The sequence below is a fragment of the Akebia trifoliata genome, chromosome 11, assembly GCF_017979445.1.
Source record: "Akebia trifoliata isolate Shusen 1 chromosome 11, ASM1797944v1, whole genome shotgun sequence".
NCBI classification, from domain to species: Eukaryota; Viridiplantae; Streptophyta; class Magnoliopsida; order Ranunculales; family Lardizabalaceae; genus Akebia; species Akebia trifoliata.
The window spans coordinates 4529702-4550425 of record NC_141385.1 but is presented as its reverse complement, the minus strand read 5'-3'; the positions used below and the strand labels follow the sequence as shown (position 1 = coordinate 4550425).

Sequence of the window (20724 nt, the reverse complement as noted above, 5' to 3'; positions counted from 1 at the left end):
TGAAATTTATTGATAATGATGAGATTTTACTTCAAATCAACAATATTTAGGTTTAGATTGATGAGAAATAGGATTGGGAACAATTAGGATTCTCATGACTAACGTGTTTAGAATGATTAGATCAAACATATTTAGACTGTTTAAATTGAAGGACATTTTCATAATTTTAACACATGAGGGATTTTTGATATTTTACCATCTCTGTTAAGAGACTGATGTATTTATTAACAGTTTGACCGGATCATGAAAGTCAAGTATATTTTGGATATTTTATCACTAATTTCACCAATTTTATTGGGGTAAGACAAAATTATCCTATTTATTATTGGGTGTGCTTGCACGGTTGGGATTGTGTGTTTTGAGTCTTTTTTCTTGAGTCACCCGACCATATCCACTTTGGTGAACTTTTTTTTTTGTTGTTGAACAAATGATGAAATTTTAATTTAGTAATTTAATTTTTTTTAAGGATATTTTAAATAAAATTAAAATTTCAGGCTTAATTCATTAACAAAAAGAATGTTGACTTGTGGCAAAGTGGGAAAATCTATATTGCATTTTGCAGGGGGTTAAATATAATACAACAAATTACAAAGGGGTATTACTGAAATAACCAAATAAATTCGAGTGGAATCAACCCAGGTCCAGGTTCAAGTTGACTTGCCAAATTTATAGGAAAAATTACTTAAAAGACCTTGATGAAGGGATTATTTTCTAAATAGTTCCTAAGCTTTGGACAGTAGTCCACTTGGTAAACTTTTTATTTCTAAATGGTCCCAATCATTATTGTTGAGCTCAACACTTTCTATTTACTATCGAGGTCAATATTTTTATTGTCAAGCTCATCAAGTTTCATTTATTGTCAAGCTCACCACTTTTTATCATTGAGTTCAACATTTTTTTACTTTTGAATTCGATAATTTTTAAAAATGCCAAACTCGACAATAAAATTTGGTGAAGTAATCAATTATGGAAAAATCCACCCATTTTCATTTTTTGAGTTTTTCTGATTAAAATACATGAAAAGATTTGACTAAAAACTTGCCATAATGAGTTATCTAGATGATTTCAAGCCAAAAGAATCAGCCTTGATCATTTTTCATCTAAAAGCGAAGAAAAAAAATTGAAAACCCCCCTTATTTTTTACATGACTTCAAAATGCTTAAAAAAAATTCTTGAAAATGGTTTCTTCTTCCTTTTCAAATCCTTTACATCGGAATTGAGTTCCAAAACTCAATTGGAATGCAAAAAATTCATTTTTTTGGATGAAAACTATGAGTTCGAAAGGTTAGGGCACATTCCAAATTCACTCCATCATTGTTGCGAGGAGGGGAGAACTTTAGTGGTGTGTTATAATAAAAATTTGATTTAGAACTGTAAGTTTTTGTTATTTTAACACAAAAACCTTGACTCTATGTACTTGCATGTTAGGATTCAACTTAGTCAAAAAAATAAAAAATAAAAAATTGTTAGGATTCTATACTCAACCAACTTGCATCCTTTAAGAATTATTTTAGTGACAATCAATGGGACTCCCGATTTCATGACATATTTATTTATTTATTTAATTTTTGGGTTGTTGGGGAAGAACAACTTTTATGGTGTGTTATAATGAAAGTTAGTGTCCAAATAAAAGTTTTCAAATTTTAATACAAAGAAATTGACTATACAGGGTACATACGTAATCAAATGTTAAGATTGTAGAAAGTTATCCATCTTGCAATACGATAACAACGATTTAATGGACAATCCTAGTTCCATTCCATCATGGTTGTGACGCGTGGTGGGAGACTTTCAGTGGTGTATTATAATAAAAAGTCGGTGTGGAAAGATAAGTCTTCTTTTTGACCTTGACTGTATAAATGCACATGTTAAGATTCTATATTTTACCAACATGCATCATCACATACCAGCTATTTATAAGTCATCATCTGAGGTCTCCTCATTCCATCATCTCTCTTCTCTTACAAGTAGGATATCTCTGAGCACCAAAAGCGGATGGAGGGAGAGATATTTAAAGTAAAACTAGTTCTTGTCATTGGAATTATAATCCTATTAGTCGTGAAAGCTTTAGAAATCAAACAAATAATCAATTTTTTAAAATCGGTTTTGAATGGTGTCAACCATACGGTTTCTTACCCTGCGCAAACAACCTTGCAGGCCACCTCTTCCAAATTTTCGTCTATGGGTAACTATTGTTTCTTGGGGAGAAGTATGTTTCAGCTGGGAGTGAGTCTCTTTTCAAGATTATAGGGACAGGTGGTTTCTACGGGGCTTGCGGGTTCCAAGTCTTAGGTGCACTTCCCGAGACCATGATGGTTCTTGGTAAGGTCGTAGCTCAATCTTTTCATAAGAAAAGATTATGACTTCTTAGGCTAAATTTTGAATATTTGGTTTTTGTGACAATGAGTGTATTTTATTTTGAATTATATGTTTGTTGAATTAGAAAGTAGGATGAATTTGCAAAAAATCCTAATGGATCATGTTAATAATTAGAATGCATTCATTGTTTTTAGATCTAGATGTTTTGTTCTTAAGTAATTAACTTGCTCCCATTCTTTTAGATGACAAGAATGGTTTAGTACTTAAGGTCTATCTTTTAAATTTAGGTGCCTTTACCCCTCATTGGTTACCCTTTGGTGTAGAAATTCTCATTTTAAAACAAATTCTCTCTTTAAAACTACTAAATTTTTTATTTAAATGCTCACTAAATTTAGGGTCTGACTAGTTGCATATCACCCATTATCAATTGCACCCCATCACTTAAAAATTCTGCTTTGCACTCCATTTAGATGGTTACACTCAAAAAATAATTAAAAAATATTGTTGCACTCTTTTTAAATATATTTTTTATTCTTCCTCAATTATGCCCAAAGAAACTTTTGCATGAAATATTTTCTCGTTTTGGAACCATGTTTACAAAGTTATGTTCTCTTGAAATACACAGATTCAGATTAAATTCTAAACAAAGATTAGAAAATCAGTGTCTTAATTAAGTTGGAGCCAAAGAGAACACGAACAAAATCAATTACAAAACATGATCAAAGTAGAGTACGAGCAAAGAAGACAACCATATATACTAAGAGCTTATTTGGTGAATGTTTTGTGCCACTCTATCTTCAGTGACTGCATATCTTTCAATTTCTTCTTCTTCTTCTAAGCTCTTCGATTGAGATTTTTAATCATATGAGGAAAGCTCTTCAAGATCTTCGTTGATTGACTCTGTTGAGTTACTTTTGCAATTGAAGACTTACTGTTGTGGATTACTATCACAATTGTTCCTATTTTTCTTTTGTTTCAAAGTGCCTATTTTGATGTGTCTACATCCTTATTTGGTATGTTTTATGTCAGCATATGTTCTCTATTTTGAAGGATCCGTTGGAAATATTGGACAAAGAATTGTTCTTTTGCTAACCATATTGTAAAAAGGATTGATATAAAATGACTGTCGGATGTCTTTTTGTTCAGTATCTGGACTTTCGAAGAGTAAAGAGACTGCTCAAGAGCAGGTCATGATGGGAATTGGCTTGTTGGCTGGATCAACTGTCTTGGTTCTGACTTTACTGTGGTGAACTTGTGTCATTGTGGGCAAGTGTGATTTTTCAGACAGGTAGTCTTATGAAGAGTTAGAGACCTTAACTTCAAACTATTCAAAGCATAGAAAATATTGATCATGCTTAACTGGTTCGTTCACTTTCTACTCTCACTTTTATTGCAAAACTGAAAATGCATCAAGAGCCTTAATATCTGCCAAAGCAATGTTATATGTGTACTTTTTGGTAGTTTTTTTTTTTTTTTTTATTATTGTTTTTTGGCTAATTAAGCAAGTCGTATTTAATAAGAAAATTAATATACAAGGTAGATAAGAATCATATCCCTTAGTTTACATGAATCTGAGAATAATAAGACCTATTAATCTCCTACATATTGCATACGAATTTAAATTGGATAATTGCTTCATGGATAAAACTACTAGTAAATCATCTGTGATGAAATGAACAATTAATGGATAGAAAAATCAAATTGGCCATAAACCATGGACCAAACTAGTTGCTCAATTTACATAGAAGGTGAAGTCAAACCATTAGAAATGATTTTAGTAATCAATCAAAGAGAGGAGGTTGAGAAAAACTACCTTGTAGGAAAAGACACAATTAAGAAAAGCAGAGAAAACTACCATCAAATTGATATTTGTGTATTATTTCTCTTATCATTAATTGTTCTTTGGAATTTAAATTTAAGTGTATTTTAGTAGTAACGCACCATGGGTAAGTTGGGATGGTTAGAGTGACTGGGTTTGCCCCCCCCCCCCCCCCCCAGGTCATACTTTCGAATTTCTATAGACACCTCCACATAAAATGGCTACTTACTTATTGTCACACAAAGGGATGGGATGGTGCATGTGGCTCCCAAGCAAAAAAAGTGTATTTTATTAATATACCCCTACGAAATTGGTGATATTAGGTTTACCCCCTTGAAAAATGCAAGATTAGGTTTTCCCTTGATCTAAAGTTAACATCCCTTTTTATTGATGAATAACTTGTAGAAACTTGATTTAATTAAAAATACCCTTCCAAAACTTAATCACTATATCATAGTTTGGATAAAAAAACAAAATTTTATGGTAAGTTAATCAACAAAAAGTGACTTAATCTTTCATTTTGCAGGGGGTAAACCTAATAACTCCAATTTTGCCAGAGGAGTTTGTCGACAATAAATTTCTACGGGTCTACCTCGAGATCCGTGAAATAAAGATCGCAAATGATTTTATTGATTTTGGATGAAAAGTGGATACAGATCTCAGTGTTTCCTCTGATTAACAGTCAAATACAAAATAGTGATGACGTATGTAGCTTTTCTTCTCTCCGTGCTTCGCGCTTTATCGGCTGAGAAGGTTGCTTGAACGATGGCTTTACTTTGTACTTGATCTTTTGTAGAGGCTTCTGTAGATCTTCTTCTCTCCGGGCTTCGCGCTTTATCGGCTGAGAAGGTTGCTTGGATTCCGAAGAAGGGCTTTATGCTTGATCTTCTCTTTAGTCGGAGTCCGGATCTCTGAAGAACCTTGCTTTGTCTCTGGAGGAGGGCTTGAGAGCTTCTTCTTCTCTAGAGGGAGAGCTTCTGTCTTCTGAGAGAAAGTGATCTCGTCCCCTCTCCATGAGAGAGGCTATTGTATTTATAAACTTAAAAGTAATTTAGCTTTCCAATTATACCCCCGACTTAAAAAAGTTTAATTGATTTATTTAAAAGGCTAAATTTGTCCAAATCCAATTTTAAGGATTCTATGGATCATTATTGGGCCAAAACTCATTTGTTTGGGTATAAGGCCCAATATTTAATATGGATCACTTGATTTTGTTTAGGTCATGGACTTTATCTGCAAAAGTCCAAAACCCAAGCTTGTAGGAGGCATGTTCCCAATTAATAGACTCAATTTGGATAGGAGGCTCATTAATAAATTTAGGAATTTTTATTTATAAAATTTGTAAAGGCCTCCTCAAAATTTTGGTGCCTACAGTGTTATTAATATTCCCTAAATTTAACACCATACCTTTTGTCACGCCCCAAGTTTGAAGATCCATAACCCAATCCGTTTTCACTATTTGAACTATGATCCATAACTTAGTGGTGATTTATGAATAATCCACTTACTCACATTAGCACAAAATTACGTGAAGAACCTAACTAAAAACATTATCTAAATCCATTTCTTGGAAACATTCACTTAGGACAACTCTACACACCTTCAATAAAAAATTCATAACTTACTTAATTTTTATCAGAATTTAACGCGACACCCCATTTTGGAAAGATGGTTTAAATAATCATAATATAAAAATGCTAGACCAATAAAATATTTATTTCTCAGGTATAAAAATACCTAACAAAAGTTATGTACTATGATGCAATTTAGGATTTAATAACACATCGTGTGACTTCTAAAATTTGTACACACTTCGATTCATATTGTAAAGTAGAGAGTTTAAATTCTATAGAAGTTATTGAAATGTGGAACCTAAGAAAATATGAAATGTATTTTAAAATCACTATTTGGCATGTGAAATATATTTTTCAAAAGTAGTAGTACGAAATAGGTTTCCTACAATCTTATTCAGTAGGTTAGATAGTAAAATCTGAAATAAATATTTCTGTCATTTAAATGGTATGGGGACAAAATTATGTCGAAGTTAACTTCTTAAACCCAATCCTCAACAAAAAATTCAGAACCAAAAAAGAAGTTTAACCATGGATTGCGACGATATAAAGTAGGTTTTATTTTCTATTCTTTTCTATTGTCCATTAACAACGACAGCAAAAACGACTCATTTTAAAATATAATAATTTTTTTTTAAATTCCAAAAAATATAAGAATATGTACGTGTGAGTTAAAAAATTCTTTCAAGTGGTATAACATCATTTCAACAACAAATGAAAATTCTATAACCTTTATCGTGAAACATGTTAAAAGGAATCAGTAACATAACAAATTTTTTTTGCTAAATCAATTAATAACCAAGGTTTTTAAAATGAAAATCCTAGACATTTATTTGATAAATTAGTTTAAAACGATTCTAATAAGCATAAGATAACATCAAGAAGTCTCCCTAAAACCCCATACACCCATAATTATGAAAGCAAATGAACTCAAAAATAAACAAAGTAAATCGTTGAAGACGATCTCAACGCTGCTAATGTCTCTTCACCGAAATTTGAAACTTTTGACATAAAACGTCAGTGAGCGGTGAAGCTCAATACGAGTGATATGACACCCCTCCACATAATACAAAAAACTAATATAAAAGAATACATCAAATTGCACATGGTGTAATGATAATAAAATAAAACATTTATTTCACCACTTCATAAATAAGAAAATCGCTAAATCATTTTCTTGCCAACCATTTTATCCTCGATTTAGTTAAACCGCCATATTCAATTCAGTCATTTTATCATCAGTTTGACGAAATCACAAACTACCCCATTCCAGGGTCTTCCTCGAGGACTTAAGGGTCTTACACCTAAGGACCTACGCCCTACTTGTTTTACACCACCATTTGACCGCATAAAAATTATATCATTTTCATATAACTCAAAAATCATGTGGACCATTAATCCTTAGTATGGAATCACTAAAATCATATCAACATTCGTGCATATAATATCATTAGATCATATGATTATCATCATTTCTATTTTATTTTTATTTTTATATTATGCTTTAACGATGAGATATATTTACAAACATGGTCTACTTTTTTTGTTTTAGTATTAAACTAAGTTAAGGGGAGTCAAATCCTACCTTGATCGAATTTTAGATTCTTTCTTATCGATTCACGCATTCTTCACACCTCCTTAACGTCGTGGTCTTCTTCTTTCTCTTGGAGAGTCGTCACACTGCTTACGTCCCTTTTTCCCTCTCCATTTTTCTCTATCTCTCCCTTTCTTAAGGATGAGATTAAGTTTAAAAAACTAAAATAAATGTGTGCTCATAAAAATTCCTGCAATAGTGTCACCACCTATTATTTCATTTATTTACTTTAAATATTAATTCTCTTATCAATCTAGGCCATTCACAAATTAAGAACATTTTTAACTATCTTAAAATTCTTTTCTTACTTCAACATGAATACAAAATATTAATTTGAATTTTAAAAAGAATTTCCTACTTGAGGCCACTCCATTTAAGAAATTATTTAAAATTTTGAATAACTTCCAATTTAGTTCTCATATCATCCTTATTCTTTTACTTTTTTTATATTATTATTAAAATAAAAAGGAAACAAAACACTTATTAAGGACCACCACAATATGTAAGTTTTTATAAATTTTATTTGTATCCTATTTAGAGATTTAATGATACAAAAATAAGACTCAATGTAATCCAAAAATAATTCCAGCAATTTTTGTCTTGATTAAGAAAGTCTTTTGAATATTTCTTTTAAAACCTATGATTACACCAATTTTTCATAAAAATCCTTAATTTTAAATTAAATAAAAATAACCCTCCCTATGCATTATAAATTACATTATAACACCACTGTCAACTAATCATTTTTGTATCAATTCATTTATCCTTATTTTAACAAATATTATCCTCATCACATGGACTTCTATGATTTGAAATACCAAATTATCCACTATATTTATTTATTGGGTGCATATATTTTAATTAATTACTCAAGTATATAAAGTCAAAATTCTATATTAGTGGCCACTTGTTATCTTATAATAAATTTTTTATTTTTATTTTGACGATGAATGGAAACCTAACATTAATCAATATTTTGTTTCATAATTAAATTGACTTCAAACTTTGACAACTAATTGTTAACATAATAAATTATCAAAATGTAAATTATGAAACTACCATATGTTAAAATAAAAAATATTGATTATAATATATCACAATTAAAGATGTTTTTAAGAGTGTTACTTATAAAATAATTTCATGGGTTTTTAGATCAGGGGTATTACACCTTTCACAACGGTATTACTAATATGGACTAAAAAAATATTTCATATATTTTTTTTTCCTAATCAGTAATGAAATTGTTTTAAAGAATCATTACTTAGGTCACTTAATTAATTTTAAATCAATCCATTTTAGGAGAAATTTCAAGTTTACATTTTTTTATTAATAGATTATCACTACAGGTTCGGGTATTATTACTGACGAGGAGACTAGCTATACTGCCAAGATCATGGTTCTATCAATGGTCCCATTCATCATTTTGCAGCTACCAAAAATCTTCAATTTATCTTTTGGGGGATGAATTGTAATCTTGGCATCTCTCATTATTTCTATTCTACTCCTAGTGTGTTTCTTCCTCTTCCAGGTAAGCCATTTAGCCTTTAATGACAAAATAATCTATTTTGATTTGGTTGATTTCCATATAAATTATCGAGAGGTTGTTATTGGATCAGTGTGTTTAGAAAGTATTTCTCAAAATGGTAAATTTAACATTTTGGATTAGTAGTTTCGGAATGAGCTGATCATTCTCACAAAACATCAATCTGTTCCAAAACTTCAAACCCTATCAAAAGTGGTTTACAAAAAAATACGCTCCATGATTCTTCAACTTGGAATTGGGATTAGAAATTTTTGAATGGGCTGATGTGATGATTATCTCCTCACCATAGAGATAATTCTCACAAAAAATCAGTCCATTCTGAAACATCTAACCTATATAGGACAAAACATGTTGGCTAAAACATTGGCCAAAATGGTTGTTGATCCAGATCCATATATATAAACGAATGCTAACGTACAAGCACTCATGGGACATTGGCTTTAGACCAGGGATGCCCTTTTGAAACTTGAAAACATTTCACTCTTATGGGAAATATATGTTGTTCTATCTAAAAAAATAAAATGGGGAGTTGGTTCAAATGGTTCAATTGGTCAATTCCATTAATGGAAGTGTTTTCCCGCAGTGAGATCAATGTTTTCCCAAAATTAAGTAACTATATATGCTTTTGAAATATTGACATTTTGGGATAAATTTTGCCATCTGTAAATTGATTTTCAAAAATGTAGTTAGATGTTTTTTATCTTTTGTGTTAGTAATTTTATTTATTTATATTTATACAGGTCTTTGAACCTTGGATTCAAAAGAGAAGACTAGAATGTGTGAAGCACGAGCTTCTGATGGTAGATTTTTTAAGTCATGTGCGAAGGCATTTATCAGGAAAACTCCTTACAGATCAAGGCACACCTGATCTAACAATTATAAAAAGGTTAATTTTTCATTTTAAATCCATTATCTAATTTTCGAGGTTTTCTTATTTGATCGTTCTTGCTCAATTTCAATTACAGATTATTTGAGGGTATCGATCTTTACAGGGATGATAGTATAACTATTCCGGAATTGAGAAAAATGATCATAGGAGTCAAGTCTGAAAAGATGCTTTCATATAAGGATTGTGAAATAACAGAAGTATTGAAAGAATTTGATCTAGATCATGACCACAAAATCTCGAAGGATGAATTTGTCGATGGATTTGTGAAGTGGCTTGCTAAGAATAAGCATGCAACTAGCAATCGTGGTTCTTATCCAAAAAGGTCTTTAGACAACTCACATCAGGTAAGTAACCTCATCTTATGGCTTCCATTACTCCCCAAGCATCCTCATTTTGATGTTAATGTTCTGCAGAGATTAGGGTTGTGAATTTTTTTTTTTTTTTTTAACTTTATGCAGAGAGAATAACAGAAGATGCAATAAATAAGCCTGTTGTATTAGATATTATAGAACATGTGCAAAGCAATGCATCAGAAAGCCTCCTCACAAAAGATGGAACACCTAATATACCTATTATAAAAAGGTTAAATCATGTTATATAATTTATGTAGTTTCGACATTTAATAGTTTTGTATTTGAGAAATTCGATCTGGACAGGGATAACTGTATCTCACTTTCTGAATTAAAGGAATTAGTACAAGGAATCAAATTTGGAAAAGACTTGAATAAGGATGAAGTCGTAGCAAAATTACTGGAAAGGCTAGATACAAATGGAGATAAAATAATTAATAAGGATGAATTTGTCGATGGTTTTGCAAAGTTGCTTAATTCAGCAATGTCAGAAGATGATGATAGCTACCAAGTAAGTAACCTTGTGTTATAGCTTCCTTGGATTCCTAAGTTACTATTGTGTTATAACACCTCTAATCTGAACACACAGGAAGCTTGGAAAGAAACTGATAAGTTGGTAGATGAGAAAGAGCCAAAAGGAGAATAGCCATTTATCTTTCATGGCCTTGGTTTAAATCCATATTATTATTGTTGTTGGGAACTACTCTTTTATCTTTACTCGCAGAACCTCTTATCGATGCTGTTCAAAATTTCTCCAATGCAGCAAGTATGCCATCTTTCTTCATCTCATTTATAGTAGTCCCTTTAGCAACAAACTCGAGAGAGGCTATCTCAGCAATTATTGCTGCAAGGCAAAAGAAACCTAGAACTACATGTTTGACATTCTCTGAGGTTTGTCTCTCCAGATTTTATTCCTTAATATGTATTTTAAGAGAAATACGACTGTCCACCATATTTCTTTCGTGAGTCCTACATGTTTCAGGTTTATCTAGTCAATAGGACACATTCAACTTAGGTATATATTATACTTGATAGATAATTGTAAAATTTTTGGCTAATAAAATTTACTACATCCATGGATGATGTGTTAGTGCCTTCTAACTTCAACTTGATTTTCCTTCCTGTTTCTCATTTAGAATAAAATATCCATGACCCAATTTGAATGATTTTCACATGATGAACTTGTAGAGGCACAAAGCATGAAATCCTTTTTAAATGGTTAATTATAGTGTCAAATTGTGTGAGACACAAAATATGTCTAGCCAATTAACATAGGCTATTTTCATCTTCTAGAAATGAATGTTTGAAAGGGCCTTTCATCGTCTTCATCTTTTTCTATGTTTTTCGTTAGTGAAACTTAACCAAATTTTGACATTCCAGCCTGCATTGCATACTCTACCAAAAGAAGAAAAAAAAATATCACATTTGGGTTCAATTTTATGTTGGATAATTACTTATAAAAATATTTAATTTTTAGGTCTACTCATTTACATTGAACAAAATAGTTCTGTTTTGAGCATGTAAAGAAAACATTTTCAAAAATAGTACTAATATAACCATATGAACTGCAAATCTTAGAACAATCATTTTTGAGATTATCTCACTGACCTCTCCAAGTTCTTGGTGCAGATTTATGGTGGGGTATTCATGAATAATGTCCTTGGGTTGTCTGTCCTTTTAGTACTTGTCCTCATAGTTTGCATCGTAATGGGTCTTATTTCCAGTTACCACTCTGACTTCCCGCTTTGGACATGTTTCATAGCATTCCTACTGTACCCATTGTCTCTCGTGTTGGTTTATGTTCTCGACTATGTTTTCATGGGGTCCTAAGATTTGTAGAATCAGAAACTGGGGGAGGTAATGCAAGACATTTTATCCCAATGGTGATCAGTTTGCATATTTGCAATGGCTAGTAGCGAAGGAAATAAATGTTATCTGTTGTCCTGAGCACCAATTAGAGTTCTTAGAGCAATAGGGTTGGAACTTGGGTAGAATTGTACTTTTTATTTTGTTTTCGAATATTAATTTCGTAGTCTGTTTCTTTTGCTTGTTAATTTGTTTGTGATTATAAGTTTCAGCTAAGTTTTTTGATGAAAGTTTCACAAATGAAGTTTCAACCATAATTTCTAGAGTAGGAAATGAGTGTGAAAATTATGCAGAAATAAAAACTACGTGAAACCGAAGGGCGAAATGAGGCCATAGAATTTTTTGTTTAGTCAGAAATTTGGAGAAGGAAGTTGTTGTGAATATGTAAGAGAAGCTAAAACCCAGGGCAACACATCTTTGAGGACCACTTACATAATTAACCTCTGCTACATTTGAGACCAAGTTTTTCTAGCAGATGAACAAGGTCAACATACTACCACTATTCACTATGGGAGCTCTACTACTACTGATCAATCTAAGAGTAGCAAACTCAAATTGAGAAATTATTTCTTCTGAGACAGTCAACCAAAATAACTAAAGAATACTGATTTGATTAAACAGATAGTAGATGTATGAAAGAGAGGCTTTATTGAAATTATATGCACGTCATTATAGGGAAATCAATATTAGAAATTAAACGAGTCTAGCATAATACTAAGTCATGCTAATCAACTCTTAATTAACGTTAATGACCAGTCTCCTATCAAGTGTGATGAGATACACTTGTAATTATACGGATATCTCACTGACTTGCTTCTTTTAATCAATTTATATTTTGATGGTATTTTCTGCTACAACTATCAGAAGAATTACAAAAAAAAATTGAATTTTGTGTTGGTAGAGATGTCAATGGACACCATTAGTGTTAGAAGACCTGTTGATCATTCTCGAGGTCAATATGTTCTGAATCTCGATGACCATCGATGGTCAAGACCTTGGGATGACAGCCTGTTGGGACTACGGCAACACTATTTCATCTCTCGCTTCATTTAAGACCATGTTTGGATTGAGAGAAGTGGAGAGAAGAGAAACTCATTAAGAGAAGAGAAGAGAAACTCAATTTCCCTCCATCATATCTGGATTGACAGTAGAGAATTGGGGATAATTTTGAAATTTAAAATATCTTAAAAGAGATCTAGGGGCAGAGGTGGAATTATAAAATATTTTAAAAGGCTTTCTCTCCATTTCTCTCATCTTCTCTCCGCTTTTGGAGAAAAAGAAAACTCATATATTTTCCTGCTAATCAGTCTAATCCCTAAGTCCGGTCAACCAGGCATTTTTTTACTCAACTGCTAGCCCACTGGTCTGAAGCAACCTGGAGTCACTCCATGCTTACTGCACACTTGCACTCAATCAACACAAATAGTCTTTGATGGTTCCTCTACTTGACCACTCATTGATTCCTCTACACTAGTTCAATGACACTAACCTTCACAATAAGTCGACAAGAGATCATTAGTGCATATTTTTGGCCAAGTCATGACTAAGCCATGCAAGCCCAAAGCCCCATATGGCTGCTGCCCTACATGCATGTTCTTAGCTACCTTTTTTTTGTGCTAAGTATTTTCTTTTTATCTCAAGATTTATCCTTATGCAAACGTATTTTTATGTCTTCTGTACGTCCTTGAACTAGTAATCAAAGAATTAATAACCAGAAAGTCTTGTGACTCCTTTTCGGAGAGTTGTTTGAATTAATAACCCATGAAATTACTCACTTTGCTGGAAAACTAGGAAGCAAACTATCATTTCTCAGTCACCTGTTGAGGTTTATCCTTCAAATATATATCAAGGAAAATTTGGTCTCATAAATTGTTCTCCTGATGCAACCTCAAACATATTTTCACCGTCTTCGTTTCATGAACATCATGCAACCTTCTTCTCCAAAATGGATCTCCTTGAATTTCATCTAAAGACAGTGCAAATTAGGGGCTATGCCCTTGGATCCACATAGTCTCCTTTACTTTAATATATCGTGCTTTCTTAGAAGAAAAATGACTTGTCTCAGCTTATTGTTCGGAGAGAGTATAATAGAGTAGAATTATCATTTAACTTCAATAAATGAGATTGCTGAGATTCAGAAATCATGTTGATGAATTTTGATGTGGTAATGGGAAAGTATGAGATGATATAGCAAACATGTGGAGAAGTGGACATCCTCATGCATGAACGTCCCATGCAGCATCACGCGGTGCACATCCGTGGTTCATACAAGCACATGCACATCAATTGGTCGGTTGGCCATGTCATATTAGAAGGAAATAAAGCTGCAACTGCTCAAGATTTTCCTTTTCTTTGAATCACATGAGAAGCAATGTTTTAAATTCTGTTATATCTAACACGTAAAATAATAGAATGGTTGCCTCAGAGGACCTAATTTATCTTCCAAATTTAAGATTGCATTTATAACTTTTTGGAGAATGCCCTCGAATCTATCCAAACATTATTATTTCATTTATAAATCTCTCAATTTCTTGCTTAGAAAAGAAAAAAGAAAAAGAAAAAGGAAAGAGAAAGAAAGGCACATACAATGGTTTTCATTTATAAATCTCTTATTTATTTATTTTTCTCTTTTCCTAATTTTAGTCACCTAATGAATAAGGTTGATTCACAATTGCAGTATTTTAGAGTCGTCATCACTTTAACTTATTTTATTTGTTTGGTAAATTGGAGTATTATAGAACCCAACCCTCCATTAGAAATTGAGGAAAGCTATAATGGAGAATAATTACATGAGGTATCATCAAGAAGAATGACATATATACAACTCTCTGTCTCTCTGTCTCTCTCTCTCTCTCTCCAGATACTATCATCTGTAGTTGTCTTTATGAAAGAGAAAAAAATACCATCTCAAATTATGCGGGATAGGAATTCAACCATCTCACACAGGCTACCCACATTGAATTTTTGGATATTGAATTGGCGCATCACTGACCTTCATGTCCAGTTAGAATATGAGCATTTGTACTTTCACATAGAACACATCTTGAGGGAAATAATAATCATCTTTTTCTCAGATTTTCGATAGTAAGGAGTTTATTCTGAATTGACAACCACGCTCAGATTGAAATACGAGAAATCTAAAATTTGTGCAACATAAATGAATACCATATGAAATCAAGGCCCTATGATGATTCGCAAACCATGCACTCTAAAATGAAAATTAACCTGAAGACTTCTCAACAATATCAGTAATATGAAAGGCCCCCTGGATATCCCTCGATATTCTATCCCCCTATTTTATTTTTTGTTGCGAATCAAGCAAGTATTTGTATTAAATAAGAGAAATTACATTCGGCTAGGGTTTGGGAGATTCAATTGATCACCCACAAAAGCCTTACAAGCGAAGAAAAGAAAATAAAAAACACTATGAAAATAAGCGTAGAAGATGTTAAGGAGGCATAATAGGCTAGAGCATCAGCTATCCTATTAGCTTCCCTATAAACGTGTCATCCCATTCTATTTGATGAAAAATCTCCAAAACCTTGAAGAAGATAAACTCAAGATGCCATGGGAGATTTCCACCCTTGGCTGCATCAACTAACAACGTCGAATCCGATTCGATGATAATTTTTTGCCCCAGCGTGAAAGATAATTTCAGCCCAAAAAGCATAGCATTAAACTCCACAAAATTATTTGATCCCTCACCGAGAAAACAATGACCAGTATTAACTAACTCTCCTTCATGGTCCCTTAAGATACATCTTGCCCCGGCCTTATCAGGATTTCCTATGCTTGAACTGTCAATGTTCAAATTTAACCAACCCAACGGTGGTTTAACCCACTGTTGATAAAGATGATGGAGATGATTTGTGATTATGAAGAAAACTTAGTTCGGTAATTCACTTTTGTAGTCCCTTTAAAATATCATCCTTGGAGCAATTTTTCCTTTAAATATCACAGCATTATGAGCCAACCATATTAGAAAGAACCCTATGATCCAAAGTATAATGATAAGGTTCCAATAAACCAATTTTGGGATCATAATTCTACAAAGATTATCAACGTATAAGTGTTGGTTCCTTTTAAATAATAATGAATTATATTAAACTCCCGAATTAATGAAGCTAATAGGGATTCCTTACTATTTGCAAGTAAAAAGGGCCTATTTGGAAGTCAACAATTTTTGTTATAACATGCAAGTAAAATGGGAGCAAACAGCCAAAGTTGAGTAGTAAAATCTGCCACATCATCGCATCGCGACATCACCCTACTGCTCCTCGACCTTCTCGAGGAATCATGCATTAAGATTCGAGCTAAAATCAGTATTTTACAGTCCAAATCTTAAGGCAAAAGCATTTGGACCCACTTTAAAATGTCCTAATCTTTAACTCATGTTCTCCTATTTTGTCCTCTATGCAAAGAAAAGTGGAGGCTACTTTTGGACTCTTCTACACACTTTTTTTTCTCTATAACTAGAATCTCAATCTCTAAAGAAGTGGTCTCTCTTGTCTCTCTTTTTCTTCCTAATTTCTTTATAATTTTCTAATTTTTCTTTTAGAGAGAGAGTTCTTGATTGTAGTGAGAGCATCAAGAGTGTTTCTTTCATTTTTCTTCTTTAGTTTTATTGTAATTTTATTGTGAGATTATAAAAGAGGAATCAAAGTGCAACATAATTCTTCATCTTCTTCTCTTCCACATTTTACTTGTTTAAGTATTGCTGCAACTTACTCATTCGATAATCGGCTAAACTCTCCTGAGAGAGTTCAATGACCCTAGAGTGAGTTTGTCTTATTATTGTTATTTTAATTTAATTATTTCTGCTTTAATTGTGTTCTTGTGACGTCTCTTAAGGTGAGATCATCTACTTTGTATTTTCAATTATAACTTTGTTGATTATTGCTTAAATGAGTTCAAGCTTAATCATACTTTGTGATGGATTTGAGATATAATTTGGATAATCTCATCAAAGTTTAGGATTCACAATTGATATTTTCTAATTATCTTTTAGTGTAAATCGATTTATCTTCCAATTCACAAACAATGATTTGTTACGTGGATTGAGTTAAAATGAGAATTATTCAACAATAGAATGACTTGCAAAAATTGATTTGAGCTTTCTAAACTCTTTTACATTGTTTTAAATTGCTATTCTAGTGTCAATTTTATGCCTTAGCTACAATTTTCAATTTTGTTTTAAAAATCTGTTTTCAAATTCTATTTTGGTTTCAAATTCGAAAGGAAACTTGAATCACGATTGTCCCTTTGGAACGAATCCTACTTACCCAAGTCTTATTATAATATTTGTTCAATCTACATAACATCGATCATATAAATCAAACAAGAATACAAGAATCTCACACGACACAAGATATACGTGGTTCGGTCAAAGCATTGACCTACGTCCACGGGCGAAAACGACAATTTCACTATATTAACCAAAGAAGAATTATGTTACAATTTCTCTCTCTCACTACCTTTTAGGATTTCATCTATCACCCATTATATACTTAGGGTTACAAAGAGGTTAACGAGTCGAATCCAAAATCAAACTAAATAGGCCCAACAACAACTCTCCATATACAAAAACAAAAGATATAACGGGTCATGCGGGTTGTTAATGGATCATCAAAAGATCTAAGCTGAATCCACAACAACTCTCCATATACAATAATAGAAGACATAACCCAACAAAAACAATCTATTGTGATTTGCCTATTGTAATTGTTAGAGCCCATGGGCTTAACTCATCCTTGAAAACCGGTTTGCAAGGCCCCCGTTTTATACATTGTACATCCCAATAGTACCCAGGTGATGTGGGACTATTCTAGCAGTAATCTCTCTATCCACGATTTGTGTCCGAAATCCACCATGCATTCGTAACACGTTATGAATTGTTAAGAGTATAAATCCAAATTATAGACAACTTTTTCTTTTTATGGAAATGTTGGGCGATAAGGGATCGATCTTGTCCATTAAATAAAAGGAGGGACACAACAGTGTGTAATTACGTGATAAATGGTCTATAAAATTGAAGATAAATTTAAGGATTTGTTGAAGCCTAAAAGTGTATTTCCATGACAATTCTATTTATATCTTATTTCCTATGATCCTCTCAATTCAATAATATAATTAATTTGGGCATCAAATATATACTAGTTAAAATTTGTCATAGTGTACTTAATCACCTTAAGAAAACTCCAATGAATTCTAATGAATCAAATACCATAATCGATGCTATCGATTGATCCAATCGGACGACTCACCTGAAACTACAATGCACACAGTACTATCACATACTACCTTAGTTTCCAAATTAAGCAAAACGGCTAACACTTTAATTATACGGTCTAAATACAATTAATCTTCTTAAAAACCAACTGCTCACAGTCAGGTAATTATGGCTATGACTCACAAAAGAGAATACAATAAATGACCCAAGAAAAACTCACAAACCTACTTGGATAAAATAGTAATCCTCCATCCTACCTGAAGGAAATTATATAGCTTAGGCCTTGGTGTCTGCCTCTGTGAGAGAGAGAGAGAGAGAGAGAAATGGAGGGAGCAAGCAAAAATCAGGTTTATGAAGAGTACGAAAGCGTAGATTGTGCTGCATGTATTTGTCCTGATAAAGCCCATCGCAGAATCAATAAAAAAAGGGGTAAAAGTTCTGATGGTGGAAACAAAGGTGACGACAAACCAAAGCCAGTCAAACTGAAAAAGAATGTCCATCTAAAAGTCATTCCAGTTATTTTGGCACTCGAGGCTGTTCCCCTGATCAACAAGTCTTCTGCTGGGAAAGACATGGGTGCTGGATTGAAGAAACCAAAGGAAGAAAGTTCGGACAGCAAAGAAGTGATCAACGAGTCTTCTGCTGAGAAAGACGTGGGTTCTGGATTGAAGAAACAAAAGGAAGAAAGTTCGGCCGGCAAAGAAATGATCGATGAGTCTTCTGCTGGGGAAGACGTGGGTTCTGGATCGAAGAAACCAAAGGAAGGAAGTTCGAACGGTGGAGAAGTGATCCACTAAGACATCGAGAGGGGTCCATGTTTCTTTCTAGGAAATTATGACAGTATGGCTGATCTATGTCGTCAATAATGTTTTAGCTTTAATTTGTAGTTTTTCGTTTGTTTGTATTTCCCCTTTTAAAAAATAAAATAATGGTAGTAATAAAGTAGAGAAATAAGTTCCTTGTTTTAAATCATGCTGGTTGTGGTGAATGGTGATGGTGTCTTTGGGGGAATCAGGGTGATGCCTTGGCATATTATGCATCGCACCCGAATAGCTAGAATAGAACTTAATCAAACAAGTTCTATTATTATGTGTGACTATGATTGCTTGTGGTTTATTGCTTAGTTTGATTTGTTAGGGAGCTCTTAGACAAACCCTTATTTGATGTGTACCCAATTTTTTTATGTGAGGCAGTTATCTCCCTTTGGGGCCACTGAAGTATAGAAAATGGATCCCAAGGAAATCTTAATTTATTGATGCCTAAGGAAGACTCCTTCCTCCCATCTCTGCAGTACGTTTTTGAGACTAAGAAACCCCTATGTGAACATGTTAAAAATCACAAATCCAATGCCTAAAAAAACGTGAAAATGCTTGAAACAAAAATGGTGAGACTAGTCCTTCATGGAAGTATGTTGAAATGCTGATGGAGATTGCAGTTTGATGAATGTAATTTTGAATTCCAATGGAGAGAAGCAAACAGGGCAGCAGATTTTTTAGCAAAATTGGGGGCTGATTCGAATGGATTTTTCATATTTCAGGATAATTCTAATGCTCCTCATGATCTTCTAAGAATTGTTTAAGAAGATAATGCTTGTATCTACACTCGTTGGTCCCTTCAACCCCGGCTTATCAATCAAAAAAAAAAAAATTGCTTGAAACAACAGCCAGTGGTCCTAACTTTGGATTATATCTTTCAAGTTAGAGTGCTGATTTTTTGACTCAATCTGACAGGGTGACTCAAGAACTCACCAATGTGGCATGGGCAAAGAACCATAGATTCTGTCCCTCGGGATACACAACTTAGCTGACCGACCTGCCATCTGCAATTTTGTATCTCAAGGGAAAGAATCTATGGTTCTTGGCACATGCTATGTCAGTGAGTTTTTGAGTCACGCTGTCAAGTTGAGTTAAAAAACATTAGTCTTCAAGTTATTCTGAAAAACTGTAAAATTGTATTTTCGTGAATCTTTATCAATAGAAACTATTATCGCCACCGCGGGGACGTATGCAATATTGCAAACCGCGTAACTTGTGTTTCTTGTGTGATTAAATCTTGTTTATCGTCCTTTCTCTCGTTTGTTATTTTTGTGTTTTTCATCATCTGGATTGTAACATATTTGGGTGTTTTCACAAAAAACAATTATCACCCGTTCAATTGAATAGTTTTTTTTGGAACACTTCTATGAGATGATCAAGTTATTTAGCTTAGCTATGTGTCTCTTTTTTCCCAAAAATCTCATTTTTCAAGAATGAAATGATCCCTACAGAATTCATATTCTAAATATGTTTCATTTCCTTCTTTCTTTCTTTTTTTTCGCTGAGCAAGATTGTATTATAAAGAAAAGGCAGGGAAAAACCCTTAGTGTACAATTCAAACTGAAGGCAGACTCATTAAGTCCCCATAGTAATTCTTTATTACAATGAGAGGCAGACTAGAAACAAGAGAAAAGATAATGGAAGAAACCAATAAGAATGAAGAGCAAAATTTGCAAGATAATCCACGACAACATTCTTTTCTCTCCAAACATGCTAGATTTCCCAAGTT

At 32.9% G+C, this 20724-nt stretch overlaps 1 pseudogene; it reads left to right on the top strand.

Moving 5' to 3' along the window:
• Positions 1-1891: 1891 nt before the first annotated feature.
• LOC147390475 (sodium/calcium exchanger NCL2-like) lies at positions 1892-11915 on the top strand (annotated as a pseudogene).
• The last annotated feature ends 8809 nt before the right edge of the window (positions 11916-20724 follow it).